Source organism: Ambystoma mexicanum, chromosome 11 (assembly GCF_040938575.1).
Source record: "Ambystoma mexicanum isolate Mex_15411 chromosome 11, UKY_AmexF1_1, whole genome shotgun sequence".
In the NCBI taxonomy this organism is placed as follows: domain Eukaryota; kingdom Metazoa; phylum Chordata; class Amphibia; order Caudata; family Ambystomatidae; genus Ambystoma; species Ambystoma mexicanum.
Window position 1 is genome coordinate 392,704,842 of NC_090934.1, and position 9,668 is coordinate 392,714,509.

Sequence of the window (9,668 nt, forward strand, 5' to 3'; positions counted from 1 at the left end):
TTAACAAGGTCTCCAGGGCCCAAAACCCAGGTATGGCCTGAGGGCATGGTCGAAAAGGTATTATGTGCTGGGGCAAAGGAGGATAAAAATAAAAAGAAACATGAAAAAAGGCAATCCTCCTTGAGTGGTTGCTGGGAACTGGCTAGTTCCTAGCAACCACTTACAAGATCATGAGTGAGGGTGGGCAGTTGCTTAAATCCTAGCCGTGCTGTGTCTAGTAGTGTGGCCAACAAGGCAAGTGAGTGGCCCAGAATTTAGTGTTACCAAGCTGAGCCTAGCCACCACATACTCATCTTAATACGAGCGGCACAAATTCTGGTTCAAACGTTGTGAGCCATTTTGAGCGTCAGATCCAAAGCCGGTCAAGTGGCACAGCGAGCAGAGCGCTCGCTTTGACATCAGTACAGAGCCTGCCCAGCAGGTTCGAATCCCGGCAGCGCCAAACTCAGCGTTTCAGCCTTCCGAGGTCGATAAATGAGCACCACACACCGTAGGTAATAATAAGCAGCGCTCAGATACCTGAGGGTTCGTAGCGCTATATAAATGCCAAATTATTATTATTAAATGATTTGAATCTTTGGTGCTGATTTAAACCATGAATGATTAGATAGGCTTGAATCTGATTTGAACTAGTTCACCCATCCCAAAGAAAGCTTCTAGTCATTTAAGTAAGGTAGCTTCCCACTGTCAAAGGCTACTGACAGATCTAATAGAATAAGGTGTATACCGTTGTTTTGCTGAAGTAAATTACATCATTGTAATTTATTTTGGCAACTTTAGTTCGCAGGGAAGTCATTTTGTATATGTTTTTGTGGGTTAAGGAGTATGGGGAGGTTGCGGGTTTGGGGTGGTATTGGTGAGGAACGGGTATTTACCCCCCCCCCCTAAAAAAATGAAAACAAATGTGAGGTAATGTTATGATATGAAAGGTTATTTATAACAAGCTTAATACCCAGAGGTTTTTAAGTGTGAACCCGGGGATAGAACCTGTCTTGCTCCGTGTTGTTTTGCTGCTAAGGCGAGCATGTTGCCGATGAGCTATCCTCCAGAGCCAAGTAAATTACAACGAGGTAATTTGCTTCAGCAAAACAATATAGAACTGAATAAGGATGACAAGAGTGATGTTTTGAAGGGTTAGAATGAGTTTGTCCCTTATAAATATGAGAGCTGATTCTGTTACCGCTTCAGGGTCTGAACTATGATGAATGGTCATGGAGCATGTTCAAACATTCACTATGTTCCAATCATCTTTGCATGGCCTTTTTCTCAAGAATCCTGCCAATAAGAGGGTTTTTAGTGATATAGTGGTAATTGGCTAGGACATCTGGGGTGAGGTTTTATTTCAGGAGAAGACATATGAGGGACCTTTTCAAAAGCTACGGAAATATATTATGCTCAGACAAACCATTGATCAGAGCTGTCAATGTAGGGATAAGAGGGGCAATGTTTTCTTTTATTGTGGTCTCTCGGGCAGGGAAGATTTGCTCTGAAGTGGTCTTCCTTTTCAGAACTGCTTTCATAACGGCCAGCGGAGGGGATGATTGAAAGAAGAAAATGAAGATGTCACTTTATCTTCCTGTAGAGGGAGGAGGGTTGGTTAATTTAATTTGGGTTCTGATGGTAGAATGGATATTTCGATCTTATCTTTTAAGAACAAGGACACCTTATCTGCAAGTTCCTGTGAAACAATTTGATCGGTAGCATTTTCATTTTGTTTAGGCTTTAGTTGTTTGCAGATTTAGAAAACCTTGGCACATGTTCGAGAAATGACAATGTGAAGAGAATCTTTCATCTTTCGTCTTATGGTCTCATAGCAGCCTCTCAAATGTCTGACGAAGATCTATTTGTCATCTTGATCCGAAGATATTCACTTGTGGCATTCAAGTGATGCACATATTTTCTTTCAATGGCAAAGCATTTTTTGCTATTTTTGATGCAGGTTTCTTTTTTTAGGGGTGAATTGTAGCAACAAAGAGGTTCTGCAGCGTTCATTGTACTGGCTTGTAAGAAGATCCTCTGGCAAGCCCTTACGCATAGTGTGCGGGTTAAAAGTTTGCAATAAAAACTCTTTTCATAGGTTGGATCAAGATAGAATCTCAGTCCTAGGTAGGAGCAGAATCACTAAGCATTTCCCATCTGTGAAATCGCGCAAAGATAATCCTGTGATCAGACCAAGGGACAGCGCAGACTTTAATATCTGAAGTGCTCAAGTTTGACGAGAGAAAAGCATCCAGGGTCGACCCCACAAAAGCTGTAGGTGCAGAGGGCCAAAGGTTGAGACTAAACCTGTCACAATAGCTCAAGTATGGGGCAGCATGCATTTAAGAAGGAATACAAAGCCAAATGTTGAAATCCACCCTAATGACCACTTTGCCAGAGATTATTTGGAGATTACAAATGAATTCAGACCAGTCTGTATAGAAGAGAGTGGGGCCGCCTTTGGTCTTTACATGACCAGTCAAGCAAGTGTAAGGACTGATGATGCCTTTCCAAAGAAGACTTTCAAATAAAGAAGTAGTGTTTGCCGGTCTAGGGATGTATCCCGAGGAGTTGAGGGTGAACCCTTCACCAGGTTTCAAGTTTAGGGTTTCTGTTATTGATGTGGATTTCTTTTTTTAAAATACTTATTTTTACATTTTGTCAACACAAAAACCAACACTGATAAAAGCAAAACAAACAAGGAGTCCAGTCCCGCCGTGACCGACCCTAAGCCTGATCCAGCGAGTCGTGACAATGTACATAACAGGTGTTCTGATCCAATCAGTATATAAGTATGTTAAACGCTTGCAGTAAGCAGGTATTGAACATATGGCACCCACACATCCAGCGGGTGGCCATGCAGTGGTAAAGTCCGAATGAATGCCATCTGCACATCATGAAACTGTGCAACATCCCGCAGCCACATTTCATTTGAACACTAGGCGGGCGCCCCTTCCCCAGGACATTGCCACCCTCCTACAAGCCGCCACAAGGAGCAACCTGGCCAGGTGTCTACCCCCTCGAGACAAAGACCTAGTAAACGCCAGGAGCACCACCACAGGATCAGGCTCCATCCATTCCCCAATAATCACAGAGGTGATGACATCCTCCCAAAACTGAGCCACCCCCGCACACTGACTGGCCAAGTGCAGAAACCCAGCCTGACCACCCCACACCTGCCACATGAATCCAGAGTAGGTGGGAAATGCCTATGAATGTGGTCCAGGGTATGATGGACCTGATGCATGAAATTGAAATGAATAAGCTTGAACCAGGAGTTGAGGGATGCCTTTTGAGTCTGGCGCAGCTCAGACAGCAAGTCCTCATCTGCAATGGTTCTACAGAGGGCTCGCTCCCACCGCCGTCTTGGTGCCTCCCACCTCCATGGGAGATCAACCATCAAACCGCTATAAAGCTGCGAGAGCAGGCGGCCCTCCCCCTGCGATTGAATCACCCCTTGTAGCCGTTCCCAGGTGGGGGGCTGTCATAGAAATAATGGGAACTCTGCTTTCAGAACATTTTGCACCCGGAAATACATTAATATATCCAATAGGGGTGCTCCCCGCCTTTTCCTTCACCTGCTGTAATGACAGGAATCCAACTCCTACAAAAAAGTCTCTGAAAGTGAGGACACCCAGTTTTTCTACCCAGTTGAGATATGCCCTCTCCCGAGTAATCCCCAAACGAGCCACATGCTTGACAGGCAAGAGGGGTGAATGCAGCGAGCCAAAACCCATCCTACCTGCTATCCCCTCCAAATCTCACAGGTGAACCTTACAATGTTCAGAGCGCTTGTCGCCGCCCTCGGAGGCCTGGTGACAACTGAGCGTATCAAACTGAGGCAGCCAGTGCCCTCTCCACCTGCACATGTGGGCAAATAAAATCAGTGGCATACCAGTGTACCAGATAGTGAGCCTGCGCCACCCAGTAATAATGTTCCAAATCCGGACAGGGTCAAGCCCCCCCCCCCGATCGTAAGGATGAGTCACTGTAGAGTATTCCACCCTTGGGGGCTTCCCGTCCAGATGCGATCCCCACAAGTCCCCACAACCATGTAAAAAAGACCGTCGGGGGACAATGAAAAACAGATAAAGGACCGTGGAAAGTATAATCATTTTAATTATCGAGATTTGCCTGCTCAGAATGAGGTGGGGCAAGCGCACCGCGCCAACGTATCCTGGAGGGACCCAATCACCCGGCCATAATTGTCAGAGAGCAATTCTCTGAGGTCACGTGACACCTCAAACCCCAGGTACCAGACCCCGGAAGACACCCACTGGAGGCCAAACTCCTCAGTGAACTATCCGGTCCCGTCTGTGAGAGCAAAGATCAAGGATTTACTGTGGTTGATCCTTAGGCCAGACAATTCCCCAAATCTGATCGCCTCCGCCATCACCAGGCCGGGATTAAGTTCCGGGTCACTCAGGAATAGGGCCACTTCATCTGCATAGAGAGAGCTTTGCTATGCTGCCCAATTGCAATCCCCACTGGATGTGAAGCTTCTGCAGAATGGCAGCCAGTGGTTCCATTGCAATGGCAAAGAGGAGTGGGGACAGTGGGCAGCACTGCCTCATCCCCCGACCCATGACAATGCTATCGGATCGCTGCTGCCCCACCACTATCCTCACTGAAGGATCGGCATAAAGAGGGAAACCAACACTAGCTATCGGCCACCGAGACCGAGCTTTCGTCAAACCGCAAATACAAAGGGCCATTTTCGGTGTCCTGAAAAATTGCGGCTGCCCATGGCACTGGTTCCAGAGCCGCCAAAATGTTATTATGGACGTTAATTAGAGAAATTGGTCCAGAGGATGCACACGATAGGATGCGTCTTCCCCTTCTTGTGTATCACAATAATATCTGCCTCCCTCAGGGAGGGGGTGAGCATCCCCAAGAACATGGACTCGTTGTATACTCGGAGCAAGATGGGGGCTACGGTGGAGGCATACACCTTATAAAACTCCCCCACCCGGACATGGGGACCACGGGAGCTCCTTAATCACCACCAGGTTCTCCTCCAGGGAAAGTTCATGATTAAGTGCTTTGCAGAGCGGGGGTCCAACCTATACAGCTCCACTCTGTCCAGGTAGCACTGGAGGTCCTTCGCATTCTTGGAGTGCCTGGACCCATAGAGGCTCTGGTAAAAGGCACAGGATTCCACTACAATATCCACCTAAGCGCATGGCTGAGCCCTGTGGGGCCCTGACGCAGTCCAACTGCGGGGGTACCCTATCTGCTGAAAACAGCCGGGCCAGCAGGGCCCCAGCCTTCTGACCTTGCCCATATTGCAGAACCACATGACCTCGATTCAGAAGTTGTATCTTGTGGTCCGCCTCTTCCCGAAACACATCCAGCTCCCGCCACAGCTCAGTCCACCGAGGATTCATATTCGCGCTCCAAACGCTTTAGCCATGTCTCACTTGCCTCCAATTCCCTCCTAATCTGCCGGAGGATCCCATTTTCCTTGCCCATGCAGATCCCCTTATAACACTTGAAGGTCTCCCATAGCAATCCAGTCGTGAAGACTGAACACTCACTGTGTAGAAAAAATGCCCCAATTTCATCACACGCTTCCTGTGAGAACACTGCATCTTAAGACGCAGCCGGCTTAAAGTGCCAAGTATAAGCCACCCCACCTCCCCCACCCAGTAAGCATTCCAGGATCACTGGTGAGTGGTCAGACAGAGTCTGGGGGAGGAAATGACAGTCTCCCAGATCAAAACCCCCATCGAGGGACACCAGCAGATAGTCTAGTCTGGAGCTGGACCCATGAGGCGGGGGTTGAGATGAGTTTCTTGAACAAAGACCACCTCCACATTATGCCTGCAAAAATACTGCATCACCGTCCTAACCTTACATGGCTGATTCCCCCCCCTGATGTTCCATGTAGCTACCTTAAGGGTCACCCCAGCAAGACAAGACTAGCCATTGGACATGCCTCCTACGCCCAACCAGACTGCACCAGCCTCCTAATGTAGGCAGCAGACCATCTTGCAGGCCCCAGACCCCAAACAAATAAACAACAAAATCCCGTCTTCAACACCGCACCCATCCCAATAACGCCCCCCCACAACCTCCTCGGGCAACCCCTGACCTGCCCAAAAAATACCCCCCACATCCAACTGCCCCACCCCCAACCAAAGTGGGATGAACGCCTCTCCCCTTCGCCTATGACCCCCTTCACAATCCCTCACCCACTCTCTCCACCCCCAGCACACATATACCCCCTAAAACAAATCACAACCAGTAGCTGTGCTGTGCTCGGGGTGCTCGTGCCAGCCCAGGGTGGGCCAGTTCTGCTCCAAACAATCAATCAGCCACCTAAGTGGGGACACCTGGCTGACCATTCAAGAGGATCACTGTGTGTGTGCCTCAGCAAAATCTCAGGCCAGTTCTCCAGGCCGGGGCATCTTGATTCTCAGGGGTCCTCCTGAACCTCCCTGCCATGGTTCCTGGCACCATTATGGGGATGCTGATGGTTCATCCGATGTGCTCTGGCTATGCCATCAAGAAAGGATCTAGCGGACTGCGTCTTCCCTTTATGTTGAATCCTCAGCTTCGCCGGGTACAGCATGGAATACTGGTCCCGGACTCACACCCGTAAAGGATCTCCTGGATCCTTGTACCGCTGTTGAGAAGTCAGGGAACACATGGCATTTGTCCTTGTCGAGTTGCAGGTCTCCGTTCTGTCTCGCCAATTGCAGGATGGTATCCCAATATCTATAATTTAACCAACAGACAATAATTGGGCACAACGCGGCTCCCAGCATCGGACAAGAAAACGCTATGCGGTGCAGCCTCTCAACCACAAACAGCAGGTAGAGTTCTGCATCACCGAAGACTGCTCTATGCAGGGATTCAACAAACTTCTCCATCTTGGTCTGACCCTGGTGCTCTCGGATCACGTCCAATCAAATATTGGTTTTGCAGGTCCGCCCCTCCAAATCTTCGTTTTTAGCACTGATTGCCTTAATCTGCCCCGCCAAGTCCGAGACCCTGGACGTGAGAGACTCTGCTCCATCTTAAACTCAAGACACCCTTTTCTACACCTCATCAAGAAGGTCCCCATGCTTGTCTAATCTGTGTTGAAGCATGACCACCTTGGAAGAGAGTGTATCCAGCTTGACGTCCAGCCCACCAATCACCGCCTTGAGGTCCAAGAGAATAACTTTGATGTTCACCTCCGGCTCTCTGACCACCACCTGTGGGGCGGTCCCCTCCAGCTCCAGTGCCCCAGGTTGAGCCATTGCTGCATGGGGCGTTCTGGATGCAGAGCTACCTTCAAAGTTGAGCTTTTTCTGGAGTTTGTACCCTTTGCCCATCATGGTTTGTGCTATGCCCACAACAGAGAACCAGGTGTTGGTCAGTGGGTACCCCCAACAACTCCAGTTCACAATATAACCACTCGGGCCCCCTCGCGGGCTACTGCCTCAGCTCTCAATTGTCCTCCACTGCCAACTAGGCACTCCGGTGCTCCCCACGTCAGCCAGGCCCCCTAAGTCTTTAGAGAGGGGTTGCCCAGATTGTCTCTTCTTCTGGTCGCCCTCTCCAAATTAGGGGAACGGATGGACCACCCCTCACAACCTCAGCCCCGCCAGTGCCTCCCCTATCAAACCGGACAGCCCTCTATATTAGTCCTGGATAGTCCAGATCATCACCTCGAGTGGAGTTCAGGCTGGAAACAGCTGATAGATCCCCTACTGTCTGCAGCCCGATCAGGCTCTTGCACCACACATTTTCAGGGGGAAGGGGGCCACTCTCCACTGCACCCTTACCTCACAATAGGAGAAGTTGTGAGCATGCCCCAGCCACTCGCATCTTCCGGGTCCGCACAGCCACGTGGGTTGGGGAGGCCCTGAGCTCTACCAAGAGCCACAGCCAGGCTGGCACTGCGGTGAGCGGACCAGTTAATCTGCAAGTTCTGCTGCCCCCTCAAGCTCTGACCAAGATTTGTGCTGCAGCGGGCGCCCACTGCTCTCTGCTCCCCACCCGTCGGGTCTAGCCCAGCATAAGGGAGACTTGCACAATATAGTGTCAATGGGGGGCGGGCTCCCAACTGCCACCACCTCCCGTGGCCAGTGGCCGGCTCCTCCAGATGCCACCAACTCAGGATTTGGCCGATTCCAGGCCAGGAGACCCTTCCACTCTCTGTCTCCTCGGGGGCCGCTGGATCCTCCCCGAACCTCTCCTCTGGTCAACTTGCTGAGGCAATCACCTCCCTGATCTTACGACTGTCCGACTGCTCGTCCTCAGCCTGCCTCCACAATCTTCAGGTGCTGGTACAACTCAGCTCGGATCGGCCGCCCACACTGGTCCTCCGCTCCTCCGTCCCTCCTGGCCTCACCAGTTTGCTCTGTACAGCACCAGCACACTATAGGCACACGTTTAAAAGCTCACGGCAAGCCCAGATGCATGTAGTTTCAGGATTAATGAGAGTTGACGAGCGAAGCTCAAAGGGAGTCCGCCATTCCTGGTCAACTCATTAGCGCCCTCGATTGATGTAGATTTCTAACCTGGAGGGGGTGGGTGCCAATGAAGACAGTATAGTCATCTATGAAGCAGGATTCAGTGATCCCTAGGAAGTCAAAGTCATAATCCTCTGGAAAGTAATCGATATTTGATGAATGGTTATTTGCAGGGCAAGGGTGGATGGTTATCATGACTGGCAACAGACCGTCAAGGGGGTGGGGAGGTAGCAGAAATAACAGGAGTGGTGAGAATAATTGTGTGCGCTGAAATACTACCTCCAGTAGTCAGAGGATGGGATAAAGGGAAGGGAGGTAGGAATCAAAGTCAAGGAGACATTTGTGACTCCCCTTGATCATAATGGTTTCGTTTTCTGGAGATATTAATCCAAAACCATGAGGTGACAGCCTTCAGCAAAGGTCTTATACCCTCCAGCAGTGTAAAAGGCAAGCCCTTCTTCTCCCTTGTCTCTAGGTGATCGTTGGTCTCACGGGTGTAGTAAGTGGAATATATATGCCCCTTATCTGGGTTACAACTGTCACTTTCTTTATCCAGCGGGTCTTCTTTATTTATATGATGAACTTGCTGTGCTGTTCCACTGGGGTCTGGAATGTAGCTCCCAACTAGCTTTCTCCTTCTTTCACTATGTCTCTTATCATTTCTCCCAGTTTTTACGCTAGTGGCTGGCCAACAGTCTCTGAGTTCAAAGCCAAAGGTATGTTGATGTATTCTGCACTTTAACCCTAGCCTCCTGCCAGCTATGACCCCATTGGTCCAGTGTTTCCCCTTTTTGTAACTGACTCTAAAAGGGCATTTTTGGGAAAATCCACAATGCTTAACCTTCCTTCCTAGGCTACAGTAGCACTCCTTCTCCATTTGCCCTTCTCGGCACAATCGGCTTGAACTGAAGGAAGGCTGTCCAATCTCTCTGTTCAATTCCCACACTGTGAGGTTGGGCCCTTATTGCATGGTCAGTTTCTCTGCTAACGTCTTTGTGTGTGAGTGGTCCATCCTAGACAGCTCCATCTTCCCATCAATTCTCCATGTTTCCCTATGTGTTGCCTCTTTCCGCAATCAAGAACCATTGCCGAGGTGTCAGTAGGTCCCAAGATGGTCGCCGGTTGATCCTGCGCTGGCTCCCTAAGGTCTCTGTGTGCTATCTCAAACTTCAGGGGACTCTATATTAGCATTTCCCATCTCATGGAGGGAGACCCACTGGTATC